Here is a 14,813-nt window from a genome sequence, read left to right as displayed (position 1 = left end):
CAATCATAAACAAAGGTTTCTCTGTAATGGTATTTTTTTTTCTGCATTGATATGTTAAGGGATATGAGTCATATTGGCATTTCTTTTCAGGCAGGATAAGAATTTTCTGGAAGAAGCATTTTGGGAAAGTTTTCCCACTTAAAAAATACACAGCTCTGCACTTCCAAAGTCATCATAGTCAAAGCACAAAGGACTCAGTTTATCAGCTGTTTAGGAAAAAAAAATACCCTGCTTTTATTTTTTTTCTCTATTTAAAATAATGAAATTAAACTGAATTTAGGTTTTTATCACTTCTTGTTTACATGTGTTCCAGATAAATAGCTTTTGTGGTGATGGGCAGAACTAAAAACAAGGTGAAACTTGTCTGATAGAGTTTTGCTTTGAATAAGAAAGATCTGTCATTGACATTTTTAACATTGTACAATTTTTTAAAATAAATTTGTGACTAATTTCAAGCTACAGGTTCTGAATGCTTAGGAATCTGAACCAAAATGATTTGATGGATATCTTTTGGAATTTAACAGAGAATAGATAAACCTTGGTAATTTAGGTACTATTGAGAAAAATGTTTAAAGTTCTTAAATTTATTCTTCAAAATCAATCTTTTAAAAATGTTTGCTTAAAAGAAATATCTCCTGGGAAAGCAATACAGCTAATTTACTTGATCGGTAGCAGAGACATTTAAATGAATTAAAAAATAAATAAATAAAAAAGCACTGTGGCCATTATGGCATATTTCATCCAAATTAGCCTTAGGTTCCACAGATGTTCCAAATGAGGAGTGAGAAGTCCTGTGTCATCACATAGCAACCAGTGCCTGAATCTTACGATTTTTACCAATAGCAGGATTTCTTAAGAAGATTCAAACTAAGTAACTTCACTTTTCCAGAAATATGCATGAGACTGAAGTTTCTTCAGATGTTTATTCATCTTAATCTTATTATTTTACTCATTTTTTTTGGTTGGGGGGGGGACCAAGGATTGAACTCAGGGGCACTCAGTCACTGAGTCACATGCCCAGCCCTATTTTGTATTTTACTTTACGACAGGGTCTCACTGAGTTGCTTAGCACCCTGCTTTTGCTGAAGCTGGCTTTGAACTCCTGATCCTGCTGCCTCAGCCTTCAGAGCCACTGGATGATAAGAGTGTTCCACTTTGCCTGGCTATTTTACTCATTTTGATCTTATTATTTTACTCATATTAATCATCTTATTTGTTTGTTCATGTATATATGTATGTTTGTATCTCTGCATACAATTGGGAGGACTTAGGTTTTCGTGAATTGAGTTATTTTGCTCAAATAACCTCAAAGATATCAAAAAACTATAAGTTCAAAGACGATTTTGCTAAAGTGTACTAAAATGCAAAACATTCATATAATTTTCCAGCAATAGTATAGAATAGGTATTAAGCAACTCAAAATGATTATGGCCATATGTTGTTCAGTTCTGACATTTATTAGACAAATCAGTGATAAAAAGTTATAACAATGATTTCTCTTAAGTTTTAATATTTTTAGGGTCTTTGTAATCTGGCCAAACATAAAAGATGAAGCACATTTTCTTATTTTAATAAATATAATCTAAGTTTGAAGATTTATTTCTGTAAAGGACCCTCTGAAGTTAGGAAAACAGAAGCTTTCAAAAGTCCTTCACCCAGTAAAATGGAACTTAATGTGGCAGAGAGGGCTCAATCTTTGGGAAGCTGACAAGATCTGGGTAGCTCTGCTCACCACCAAGCTATGTGACAGGGAATGAGTTATGCAACTTCTCTGGATAATGGTTTTCTCATCCATGATAGTTAAGATGTTCTATCTAATGGGTCTGTTATGTAACTTGAGTTAATTAATGGCTAAAGTTCCTAGACTCAATAATTAGCTCCTAAATTCCCTTTCCTCAATCAAACTGGAAGTTATTAATTCCTAAATTTGAAGTGCTTTCCACAGCTGGCTAAATCATTGTTCAGAGATTTTTCTCAAACATCTTAAATGTATGCCTAGTAGATATGATGATTTTTTTATAACAGTACCATTACCTGGTTTGTCTCCCTAGAATGAAATCCATTATTGAGTTAAGCTTGAAGGAAGATATAAAATATATATTAATTACTTCAGAATTTCATTGGATACATGCTGTAGCTTCTATTGTTATCAAAGTTTAATTCTGGGACAGAACTTTCAGTCATAAGATTTTTTTTTTTTTATGGTCCTGGGGATTGAAACCAGGGCCTTATGCATGCAAGGCAAGCACTCTACCAACTGAGCTATATACCCAGCCCCTCAGCCATCTACAGTTAGTAGATTCTAAATTATATTTTCTTTTATTTAAAAACATTTATAAATGACAACCATTATTTCTAAAGATTATGATTTTTCCTTTAAACTACTGTTTTTGAAGGCTAAAACCTCTTAACGAAAATTTGAGGAATGAATACAGGTGACACTAGCTTGATTGTTCCTTTGATCTTTTCTTTGTAATGATCTTTATGTAAAGAGATAACTGATTAATATTACTTAAAGAAAATAGTATAGAAGTGATAGCACTACTCAAGTTATTTTCATAAAGAAATCATTGCCCAGGGGCTGCAGGTATAGCTCAGTTGGTAGAGTGCTTGCCTCATATGCACAAGGCCCTGAGTTCAATCCCCAGCACCACCAAAAAAAGAAAAAAGAAAGAAATCATTGCCCAGCTTGGACAAGTATAACAGGGAAGGATCATCTATGATTAAGGATACTTAATTCTGAGACTATAGACTTCATCCTTGATGATAAGACCACGGTGAAGGTTGGCTCAGGCTGGAAATGGCTTTCTGGGATCAGAGGTTTTGAATATAGCATCAGCACTCAAGACAGCTTTCAAGCAAGTGAAGTTTGACCCCTGTCTCCTTTGAGCTCTTCAGTTTTCCCTCTGGCCATGGTAGCTTCCCACTCACTTTCCATATCCCCACAATTTCATTTCATTCTTCATTGAACTTCATACAAATGATGACACCATACATGGTTTTCAGTGCTATCTGCAATTGAAATAAGCTTTAAAAAAATTTTCAAGATTAGAGAAATAAATTTAAAACAATTGAATTTTAGTTATCCGTGAAGGTGTAGGAGGGATGGTATGACAAGACTCATGGGGACTCTTTGGAGGTCCTGACAGGCAGCTGCCTCCTCTGCCCACACACAGAGCCAGCCTGATGGAACAGGTCAGAGTACCCGTGCAGAATGAAGGTAGTAGCCAACAACGACATGAAGGCAGATGCCAAGATCTACAGTGTGTGTGGGTGGGTGAGGGGAGTGATACAGGAATAAACAGAGCTCAAGAATGAGTTCTGACCTATTGTTCCTTACTGCTAATCTCCTTCATTCCTTCTGCCTACCTCCCACTCCCAATAGCATAGATGAAAATATATTTAGCCCAAACAAGCAGGTATTCAAAACGCAATGCCACAACTGCATTTTATTTGATCAACATTACATTTGAATATATTTTTCTGTTCGTGATGTACTTTTCTTCCACACTAATCCCTTATTATGAAGTGACAACAGAACAGATGGTGAGAGTACAACCTTAAGTTCTGAGCCATGATTAGGCACTTTCCACTTACACCTCTAGTGTTAATGTCCTATTATTTCCTAATTTTTCATGTACTATTGCCTCTTCAACTAGATTGAAGCTTTTGAAACCTGAGTTTTATACTTTGCACATCTCATAGTTCATTGTTTTGAAAGTACAACTAGTTTTATGATATATTACAAATATCTGGGTCAGTTTCACCATGATAATAAGTTATCAATAAGCTGACTGTAGATAGAGGAGTCCAGTCAACTATTCAAATTACAGTTCTCACTAGATATGATCAGCAGCATTTAGCCTAATGCTATTTATCATTCACCCACAAAAAGAAAACTGTCAACTTCTATTGCTTAATCAGAGTTGAGTGTGGTTAGAAGAACTCAGAAGGATATCACTGTGCAAAGTTCAATAAAGCTTCTGCTTGAGGAAAAATTATAAGTCTAAGGCTGAAATCTTTAATAGTGTGCGTATAGCTGAGAAATTAATTTAATTTAGTTGGATTTCAAATATATAAAAACGAGCAGGGCTGATCCTTAAAAAGGTCATAAAATAATTGAGTCAGATTTTGTCCTATAGCATTTTTTTCCCAGTTAGGTACACTGTTCCCTTGTCCTTATGCACCTGACTCAGTATTCCATCCCTGGACTCTCTGTAAAGAATCATTGTATATCTGGCAACATTTCTGCTCCCAGCATACTCCATCTTCCTGTCTTGTGGTGCCTATTTATAATTGAAAATTTCTTTATGGTACTATTTAATATGTTTTTTTTTTTTTGGTGGTGCTGGGGCCTGAACCCAGGGCCTTGTGCATGTGAGGCAAGCACTCTACTAATTGAGCTACATCCCCAGCTCCTTAATATGTACCTTTAAAATTATGTAATTAATATCATTTCATGTGCAACATAGGGGATTTTTTCTATTTAGGGCACCATACAAGATCTATTGGTGGTACCCATGGATATCTGTATACAATTTTTGAGTGAACATGCATATTTTGATTTTTCAGAAGAGAGCATTCAGTGCTTTTATCAGATTATCCAAAGAGTTCTGTTAAATTCAGAAAAGCAAAGAACCACTGTTTTATTGGAACAACTTTGAGCCCTGCTTCCCAGGGAACACAGGAATGTTTTTGAGATAGTGATCCTGCCTTTGTTGTTCTCCATTTGTGACTCAAATCATCCTCACTCATCTTCCACCAAAAACTTCACCGTGTGCTTCATACACATCACAATTTAATACTATCAGTCAAAAGATTATGTTAGCAAAGTATTTTTGCCCCAAATTACTCTTCTTGTCCATCTTACAGTAGAGCACAGCTAGGTCACTACCCAAAGAACACTGAATTTACTTATTTTGATGTAACTTGTTGTATATATGTATGTTGATACATACAAGGAGTATGTATATATATTGTCCCTTGAGGAAAGAACTTTAATGTTTTAGGTTACCATTGAGCCTTTTGCTGTCTCTTATGGAATAGGAAATGCAGCATTTTACCATCCTCTCCTTTAGACCTGATATTACAGTTCCAGTGACATAGATTAAGTCTTTTACCCAATACAGCACTAACTGTAAAACAGGCAAGGAATCAAAATCCCCCCAAATCTACCAGTTATCTCTCTCAGCATCCAATCATTGCCTCACCTTTTGCTGGATCAACTGAGTCTCTCACACTACAAACTATATTTTTAGTAGAGTTATAAATTTTAAAAAAACTAAAAAGTTGTAGTCTTTGTTAATATAACAAGTTGGAAGAGCTTGGCAGTTATTTCTGATATCAAGCTAAATTGTAAATTCAATGTAAATTGCAAATTCAATTCACTACTTTAGTGCTGTTGATACAAAATTCAGGTTGAGTGAATGTCTCATTTTTTAAATCAGTGTTTTGATCTGCACAGACACAACTCAGTTCAATCACTTAACTCTCTTTCTACATGGTGAGTAAATAACGTAGAATTATAAAATAAATTGTCTCTAGGAATCCCAAACTATTGTCTCTATATCCCCACATTTCTTAATAGAATGTTCTGTACACAATACAAATGATAATACCAGTGAGAAATCTGTTTATTCTTACTCAGATTGCTATGATTGGGCTGAAAATTGAGGATACATAAAACATTATTTTTACTCCACAGATGTATTTTCAGATTCTTGAATTTGATTTTGTTTTAAATATGACTTCCTCAGAAAACTTACTCATTTTCTTCACAGCATTTATCAAAATCTACTAATTTGTCATTGGTTTATTTATCATATACTCCATAATATTTTATAGCTCTATAAAGAGAGAGATTTTGTCCAGATGTTTACTAGAATATATCCAGTGTCTCATACAGAGCCTACACGTGGTAAACACTCAATAACTAGTTGTTGGAGAAAGTAGGAGTCCATTAGAAAAGCAAAGAAATGGGCGATTAGAAATTAGAGTGCTCTTATTAGCTGGGAGGATGTAGCTTTAGAAAATCTGGAAAGAAGGTGGGCCCAGAGGCACATGCCTGTAATCCCAGCAGTTTAGGAGCCTAAGGCAAGAGAATTCCGAGTTCAAAGCCAGCTTCAGCAAAAGTGAGGTGCTAAGCAACTCCGTGAAACCCTGTCTCTAAATAAAATACAAAAAAGGCTGGGGATGTGGTGCAGTGTTTGAATGCCCCTGAGTTCAATCTCTGGTATGCCCCCGACCCGACCCCCCTAAAAAGAAAACCTGGGATGACACTGAAGACTAAATGTTGGTGAAGACCACTCATGAGTTAAAAGCAGGAACGCCAGTTCACATTGGTTTTCTCTAGTTTGTGCTGTCAGAATGAGGATTTGTTTGGGGAATCAGCAACACCTGCTTGCCTGTTTATTCATACTCTGCTCTTCTGTCCTAGTGAGGCAATGGAGTAAGCACCTCACTGCTGGCAGACTTACCAGACTGACCACTACCTACCTGTTATTTGTTTTCAACAGACATACTCCATTAGGTTCACAGCTCATGTTGTGAGTGTGACTTATTTGTGTTTAAAGTATAAATAACTTTTTATATGTGCTATGTACTCAGCTCGTAGGCTCAGTTCAGCAGCAAGAAACAGGCAAAAGCAACTGATAAATAACTAGACAACAAATTCAGACTGTCCATTGTAGGAATAGGCTATCAGTAAAAAGCCTTCAATAACTTGCTCAGGAACAGTAGTACTTGCCTTTAAAGATTTCTATATTCACATAAGCAAAAATAAGGGGGGCTAGCAATTGTGAGTAGGCAGTAAGATGCTGTATAAGAGACCGACCCAGTGGTACATGCCTGGGTGCATGCCTGTGAAGAAACTCAGGTTTCTTCCTTGAGATTCCACAAAATCACCAGGCTTAATCCTGCAAACAAAGGCAGACAACTATGGTTGGGTCAGTTTGGTGAATTATTGCAGATCTGACTGCTTTGGTTGGCAAACATTGAAAGTTTCCTTTAAAATCTTCCTTGTAGAAAGAGATAAAAGAGCTATTTTAAAATCAGACATAAAACCTCTGTGTTATGATTTGAAAAAAAATCATAATGGATAATTACTTTGGAAAGATTTTTTTAACCTATGATTGTTGTATAAAATTCTGTTTGGTTAGATTCTTCAGGTAGTTTCATTTAATTCTTTGAGTCCATCAATACTGTAGAAGTAAATTTGTATAATCCTTTAAATATGTAAAGTAGAAAATGGAAGTTGGAAAAAACAAATGAGGTTTAATCACAAATAATCTTGTGCTGAAGACTATTACTAAATTTCTTGAGGTACTACTATCAGAGTTCAGCTGATCATGTAGTAATATCAGTGCTTTGGGTAAATATAGAGAGAATCTGGAGCACTGATGTTTGCAGTTCTAAGAATTTCTTACTTTATCTTCTTTAGCCTTGGCAATTAATTACCTGGCAATTGATTACAATCATGTTTCATTTGCCTGTGCATGCTTTATTTTCTTGTTAAGGGGCTTAATACACCATGCCTACTGTATACGTAGTTTTTCAACAAATACTTATTAAGTGTCTACTGTGTATCAGACACTATTTTAGATTGCAGAAAAACAAAAGTGAACATGGCAGGAAGAAAAATCCCATACCTCATAAAGTTTACATTCTAAGGATCAATTATATGCTTTATAATGTGTTAGAATGTCTTAAGAAGATTATGAAGAAAAATAAAGTAGTTAAAGGGCATAGAAATTTCCAGAATAGGATTAGCACTTTAGTCAGGCAAGGTGGCTGGCCAACCCTTGCTAGGAAGATGACATATGAATGAGAACTTAGAGCAGATGAGGAGAGAACTCTGTGGATGTGGCAGGAAGAGTGATCCAGGCAGAGTAAGTGCAAAGGCCTGAAGAAGGAGCACAGTAGTCCAGCAAGGAGGAAGGTGACTTTAAAGTGAAGGGAGAAGGGAGGAGTCTAGCAAGAGACAAATCAGAAAAATGTTAGGGGACCAGATCAGAGGATCTTTCAAGTCATTGTAAGAACTTTATTCAAAATGAAATGTAATTCTGAAATGGGAAATCATTGGAAGGTTTTGAGTAGTGGAGTGCCATATTCTGCTTTAGATTTTTTTTTTTTTTTTTTTTTTGGTGTTGGGGATTGAACCCAGGGCCTTGTGCACATGAGGCAAGAACTCTACCAACTGAGCTATATCCCCAGCCCTCTGATTTGTATTTTTTAAGAATCACTTTGTATCTATGTTGAGAATAGATTGGAGGCAACTTGGTAACTCTCAAAAAAACTCAGACAAGATAATACTGACTTCCTTGAGGCTGCTAGCAGTGGATGAAGTGATAAATAGTCAATTTCCTAATATATGTAAAATATGGAAACAACAGGATTGGCTGACACTTGAGATAGAAGGGAAAAAAAAAGAATCACGGACAACTGTAAGCTTTTATTCTGAGGAACTAGAAGCATCAAGTTGCCATTACTCCAATATGAATAAAAATGTAGGAGAAGCAGGGTTACAGTGGAAGATACCAGATAGACCTTTAGGTCTGAACTATCTACAATTTCACATTTAAGTGAAGATGCCAAGTGAACAATAGGATATATAAGAGTAAAGTTTAAAAGTGATGCTTAAGCTACCAATATACATATGAAAATCATCAGATGGTATTAATGCCACGAAGCTGGAAGAGAGCCTTTATCAAATATTGGTGTAGATGTAGAAGAGATGAGGTGTGAATGTGGACACCTGAGGTGCTCCTACATCAGAGGATGGGGAAGCCTGCCACATAAGAAAAAGCAGCAGTACAGTATGAGAAGACTCAGGAGATAAAGAAGGCATTTTTCAGGGATTGACCAATCTGGTCTAGTGCTGCTTCGGTGACAGCAAGAGGAGGACTGAGAAATGACCATTGGACTTAGCAATGTTGAGATATTGATGACCTTCATAAGAATACTGTTGGGGAGTTCTGAGGTGTAAACTCAATGTTTGTTAGTCATGTAAATGGTTACCTCCAGACTGATAGTCGGATCACTGTGAATGTGTCAAATTCATACCATAACATTTAAAATATTCAAAAGGCTAACTTGTTAATCCAACTACCTAGCCAGTCAAATCTAATTAGTTGTTTGCCTATAAAATACAACCAACAATGGTGGCTAATATTTATGGGAGACTTATTACCTCTAAACCACTATGCTTATAGTCCTATGAGGTATGTCTTATTAACATGTCCATTTTAAATAAGAAGAATCCTAGACTGAAAGGGATTGTATAATTTGCTAAGGGTGGTATGGCCTAAATGTTGCAGCTGGGATTCATCTATATGCATCCAGAGCCTTAGTCCTTACTTTCTGCATCCCATAGCCCTCTCCTAATGCCCAAGAGAAATGCAAGTTATAAGGACTCATCAATTTCTGCTCTAGATGACTCCATATAGACTTCCACAGAATAAAGTTAGTGGTGCTTATAGGTGAATAAGAATACATCCTAGAAGTATATTTTTTAAAAAATGCCAGAAAATCTTATGGTGATATCTTCTCTTATCTATTGCATTTAATCAATGTGACTATCATGGAACCTCATTTAGTGAATGCAAGTATATACATGTATATGTATTTTTTTATATTCCTGAAAGCACTATGTGATTGTAGATTTGACAGAACATGTCCAGGACTTGTACACATTTAGAATCACAACAGACTGTTAAAATTTTTGCTTTATCTGACTGTCATAATTTAGGAAATCAACAAAGTATAATGTGTCTTATTTACTGAAATTTTTACTCTTTCTATTGCTATTTCTCCTTTCTTAATGTTCAATATCCCTTCCTGTACTAATCATATCCTTTTATTCTTATTTTTGATGCTTTGACATACTGGGGCCTTGTTGATCCTGGAGGGATTTTTCCTCCCACAGTCAGCTAATTCATAAAGATAGCAAATAATACCTTTCAGAGGTAAAACACCCAATCCAGAGTCTATATTCCAACAAGCAACTTTGTCAGGGCCTCCTGCTCTGGGCTACTAACCATTTGCCCCATCCTCTCAAGGCCAACTATCAGATAACTAGGGATGGCTCCATTCTCCAAAGCCCACTGAAGATATGCAAACTAGCTGATCCTAAACTTGCTCATCCAGTCTCTCCCATTCCTTCTCTTAGATACCACAATAAAGCTCTTGCCCAAATCCCACATTCCATCTTCCTCTAATTCCTGATAAACCCATTGCTTCCAGTTTCAGCATGCGGAACCTCTGATTTCTAGCAATTTACAAACATAAGTAACCTCCTCCTTCCTGACAGTCATTTTTATATCTACTTGTTTACCATATCTGATTAGAACAAATAGTGGAAACCCTTATAACATTTCTTTAGTTGTTACCTTTGCATTTAGAGACCTTCCTGTAGCCATTCTTTTAGGAAAAGTTTCCTGGTGGCAAATTCCCAGAGTTTGCCTGCAATGTGTCTCAGTTTTTCTTTCATTCTTAAAAGGCATTTCTACTGGTAATATGATCTGGCTTCATGGTTCTTTTCTTTCAGCACTTGAAAACTATTGCCACTTCCTTCCTAGACATGGAAGTCAATGCTTCTGTTATAATATTTCTTTCATGGTGTTGTAACAATTTCCTAGCATTCTGTGTTTCTCACAAAATTCCAATTCCTTGAGATTTTAATTAAAGTACAGCTCCCAAATGCCAAGCTCACTGTTTGGCAGATAGTAGGTATGCTACAAAGACTTGCAGAACAAATTTATCTTGAAATAATTCTGATACTTAAAGCAACATTTAATACTTGCTCTGTCCACAGAATTTCCATTTAATAATTCCCTAGACCTGGGCACTTTCGATTTATAAATAACTTTTCTACTGAGAAATACATTTCTATGGGATAAACATAATTTACAAAAAGAAAAGAGGAAAAAATCTTCTGCCTTATTTCAGGTTAAGTGTCTATCCTGCCAAAATTACTAGGAAAGTTGTCAGCTATAAAAACTTATATTTGTTCCTTTCTCAGTTTCCATCTACAGGGTAGATTCAGGATGTCAGATTATTTGGATGTATGAAGTATAATTTGAAGTAGATAAAAATTTTAAGAAAACTACATACTTAACTAGTTCTCAATATTTGTGTAGTGTTATTATATTTATCCTAAGATATTCAGATAAAATGGGATAAAAGACAAAAAACAAACTGTTTGTCTTTTCTCCTACTAAGTACATAAATATTATTTTAAATGAGTTGTGGCTGAAGCATTTGATTTGAAATTTGTGCTTACCTAATAATAACAGAACATATACATCTTGGAAAACACAGAAGATCAAAGGGTTCTGTTTGTCTTCAAGGACAGTAAAGGGAAAACAGGAAAAGAATAATAAGTAACTTTTCCAACATTGAAACCCTGTCACTGTCTCTTTTTTAGTGCATTTTTACATCTCACTTTCATGGTTAGTTTAAAACACACTAATTCCCTTTAGTAACTGAGAGATGATGAAAGCATTTTTTTCTGATCATAAAGTAAATTTAAAAAAAAAACTTAACTCCATTTTAAAAAAGAAAACTCTTCCAGGAGACACAAGATAAACAAAACATTGGGGAATTCTAACTTTGGTGAAAGAATGATAGCAAAAGAGACTTCTAAGGACTTCCTTCTTTGGGTACCAGGAAAATCTGATAGAGCATTTTATGGGAGCTAATGGAGAAAAGCACAAAAAATTAAAAATTTGACATTAGTGTTTCTTGAACTGTTTCTTAAGATGGTGTTCATAGTTATTCTTTGATAACAGGATCTCTGTGTATAAATAAAAGGGAAATGTTGGGTTAAACTAAATACTCTGGTCAGATTATTTATTTTTCCCCTGAGGGCTTCACTTCTGAGCCTTTACTCAGCCAAGACAGAAAGAGCTGGTTCTGTTGTATATCCGTGAAGCTACACAACGAAGTGCACGTACACATGTTTATGATTGTCAGATCTTTGTGTGTTTTTCATTTTATCCCTACTAATATGTCTTCTCTTAAATTCTATTTGTGTCATACTAAAATTATACCATCAGTTTTCTTCTGGCGAGCACACACTTTGTATATATTTTTCATAATTTCTAACCTAGATGTGCTTTTGTTTTAAGTTTGCTTCTTGTAAGCAGTATATTGCTGAATGCTTTTTAATCTAAACTGAGTTTCAAGTCCCCTGACTTAAAAAAATGAATTTAATCAATTTACATACAATTTGACTTTTATTTGAAAGTTTTTCAGTCTTGTCTTTTCTTTTGCATATTCAGCTTGCTATTCTTTTCTCCTGCCTTTACTTCTTTATGTTAAAATGATAAACTTTTCTTTTTCATTTGACTTTCTTGGTTGAAAAGTTTACCAGTGGTCTTTTCTGTTCCTTTGTAGTTAAACAGTGTTTCTCCTTCTGGTTACACTTCATATTTTCCATTCTTCTTGTTCAGCATTTTTATTATGTTGTACTGATTTGGAGATTTATTTCTTAACTATTTTTATTGAAGTGTGATACATGTACATGTATGAACACAAATTTTAAGAGTACACCTTGATTTTTTTACAAATTCAACATATGTGCAACTAATGTAGACCCTATGCTCACTGCTGCTAATCATTACCTTCTGGCAAGGACAACTAGTTTCCTGACTTTTTTTTTTTTAACCATATGTTACTCTACAGAACTCAGTATAATTTATTTATTTATTTATTTGAACACTTTTTAGTTGTCAATGGACTTTCTATCTTATTTATTCATATGTAGTACTGAAAATTGAACCCAGAGCCTCACAGAGGCTAGGCAAGTGCTCTATCACTGAGCCTCAACCCCAGTTTCCTGACCTTTTTTTTTTTTTATTTCTTAGTTGTTGATGGACCTTTATTTTATTTATTTGTATATGGTGCCGATAATTGAACCCAGTGCCTCACAGATGCTAAACAAGACCACTGAGCCACAATCCCAGCCCCATCCCCATCCTGACTTTCATCACAGAGTTTTGTCTAGTCTTAAAATAAATTCATGCAGTATCTGGTTCCTGTTACTAAGCATTACTTGGATTAATCCATTGTTCTGTATATACTATAATTATTTTTTCAGTACTGTATGGAATTCTTTTATAAAAATATATCATGATTAATTTACTCATTCAATCATTGATTGACATTTGCATGCTTTCTAATTTGGGCTAGAGTAAATAATATTTTCATGAATATTCTTGCACTGTTTTTTAGTAAATATTTGCATGTATTATTTTGGATATATTCTTAGAGATAGAATTAAATTGATGGTTCAAAGAACGTGTATATTGTTATCTGTAACAAAGTGTTAAATAGTTTCCCAATGTAGCTATATAAATTTGTACTCCTGCCAGCAACGTATGAGAATTTCTATTGTTTCTTTTCCTTTTCAGTGCTTAATATTATCATTTTTTTCATTTTAGCCATTCTGGTAGATATTTTGTGTCATCTCATAATTTTTTAATGTACATTTTTCTGGTGAACAAAACCTTGAGAACTTTCTAAATGCTTTTTAGCTATTTGAAAATATGTTTTAGGAAGTATCTGTTCTGTTTCCTATTTAAAAAACAATTTCTTTCTTAGTGATAAAAGGAATTTTAAAATAGATTTTAGATATAAGAATCTTGTTAGCATATATATTATAAATATTTTAACTTTAACTTATTTAACATTAAATATTTAGTATTTAACTCTGTATCTTTTGTAAGGTCTCCCTCTCCATTATTATGCCCTAAAGCTTTATGGGAAAATGAGTCCCCTTTAAGGTCAGAATGATTATCCTAACAGAGAACTTCATAGATAAGTCAAAAAGTCGTCTTCTTTTTTTGTTAAACTGGCAGCTTCCCTAGATGCTAATAAAACTCATAATGAGACTGAAGCTATGTTTCAATAGGGGTGAGTAGATACTGTACTTTTGGCATAGAGCAAGATATTATTTGCTAGTTTCACTCAATTACTGGGCTTTTAAATCAAGATTGAGTCCTACAACAAAACACACACTGACCGTCAGTTACTTCAAATTGAGGCATGACTAGTAATGCACATTTTAAAATTAGCATGTACTAAGTATACTGAAGATGGACTTTCAGCATGATATTTCACCACAGGCATACACTGTGCACTGATCAAATCTAATCTCTCTATCAACCCTATCCCTCCCTCCCTATCTTTTCCAATCTCTACTAATCACTATTCTATCTTCAAGTCAATGTTTTCTTAGCTTTCACATATGAGAGAGAACACTCAGTACTTGTCTTTCCATGTCTGTCTTATTTCAATTAACATCATATCCTCCATTTTGCTACAAATATTTTTTTTTCATTTTTCTTTATGGCCCAATAATTTTGTATCATGTATAGCTACCATGTTTTATTTATCCATTCATTCATTGATGGGTATCTAGGTTGATTCCATATATTAGCTATTATGAATAGTGCTGCAATAAATATGGGCAAAAGTACACTTCAGTTAGTTCTCTTAAAATTCAGTAAACAAAATTTGATATCTTATTAGGTAGATGAAAAACAAAATGTGAGATCAAGCAAGGATGAGTTCAAATCTGTCCCTATCATTTATTATTTGAATGCACCAAGCCAAGCAGCTTAATTTCTCAGTTCCTTGATCTGTAAAATGTGGCTAATTGCCCCATCTCCTGGATGGCTAGGAGGATTAGGTAAAGCTAAGTATGGGAAGTACCTAATAGCCCCTGGAACCAGTCATCGTTGCCCAATAGCTATTAGTATGTGGCAGGAGGATAGCTAGGTTGAGGCTCTACCCTTGTATTTTCAGCACAAGGT

This window comes from Urocitellus parryii, chromosome 8, assembly GCF_045843805.1.
Source record: "Urocitellus parryii isolate mUroPar1 chromosome 8, mUroPar1.hap1, whole genome shotgun sequence".
Taxonomy (NCBI): Eukaryota; Metazoa; Chordata; class Mammalia; order Rodentia; family Sciuridae; genus Urocitellus; species Urocitellus parryii.
Note: the sequence above shows the minus strand (reverse complement) of the source record.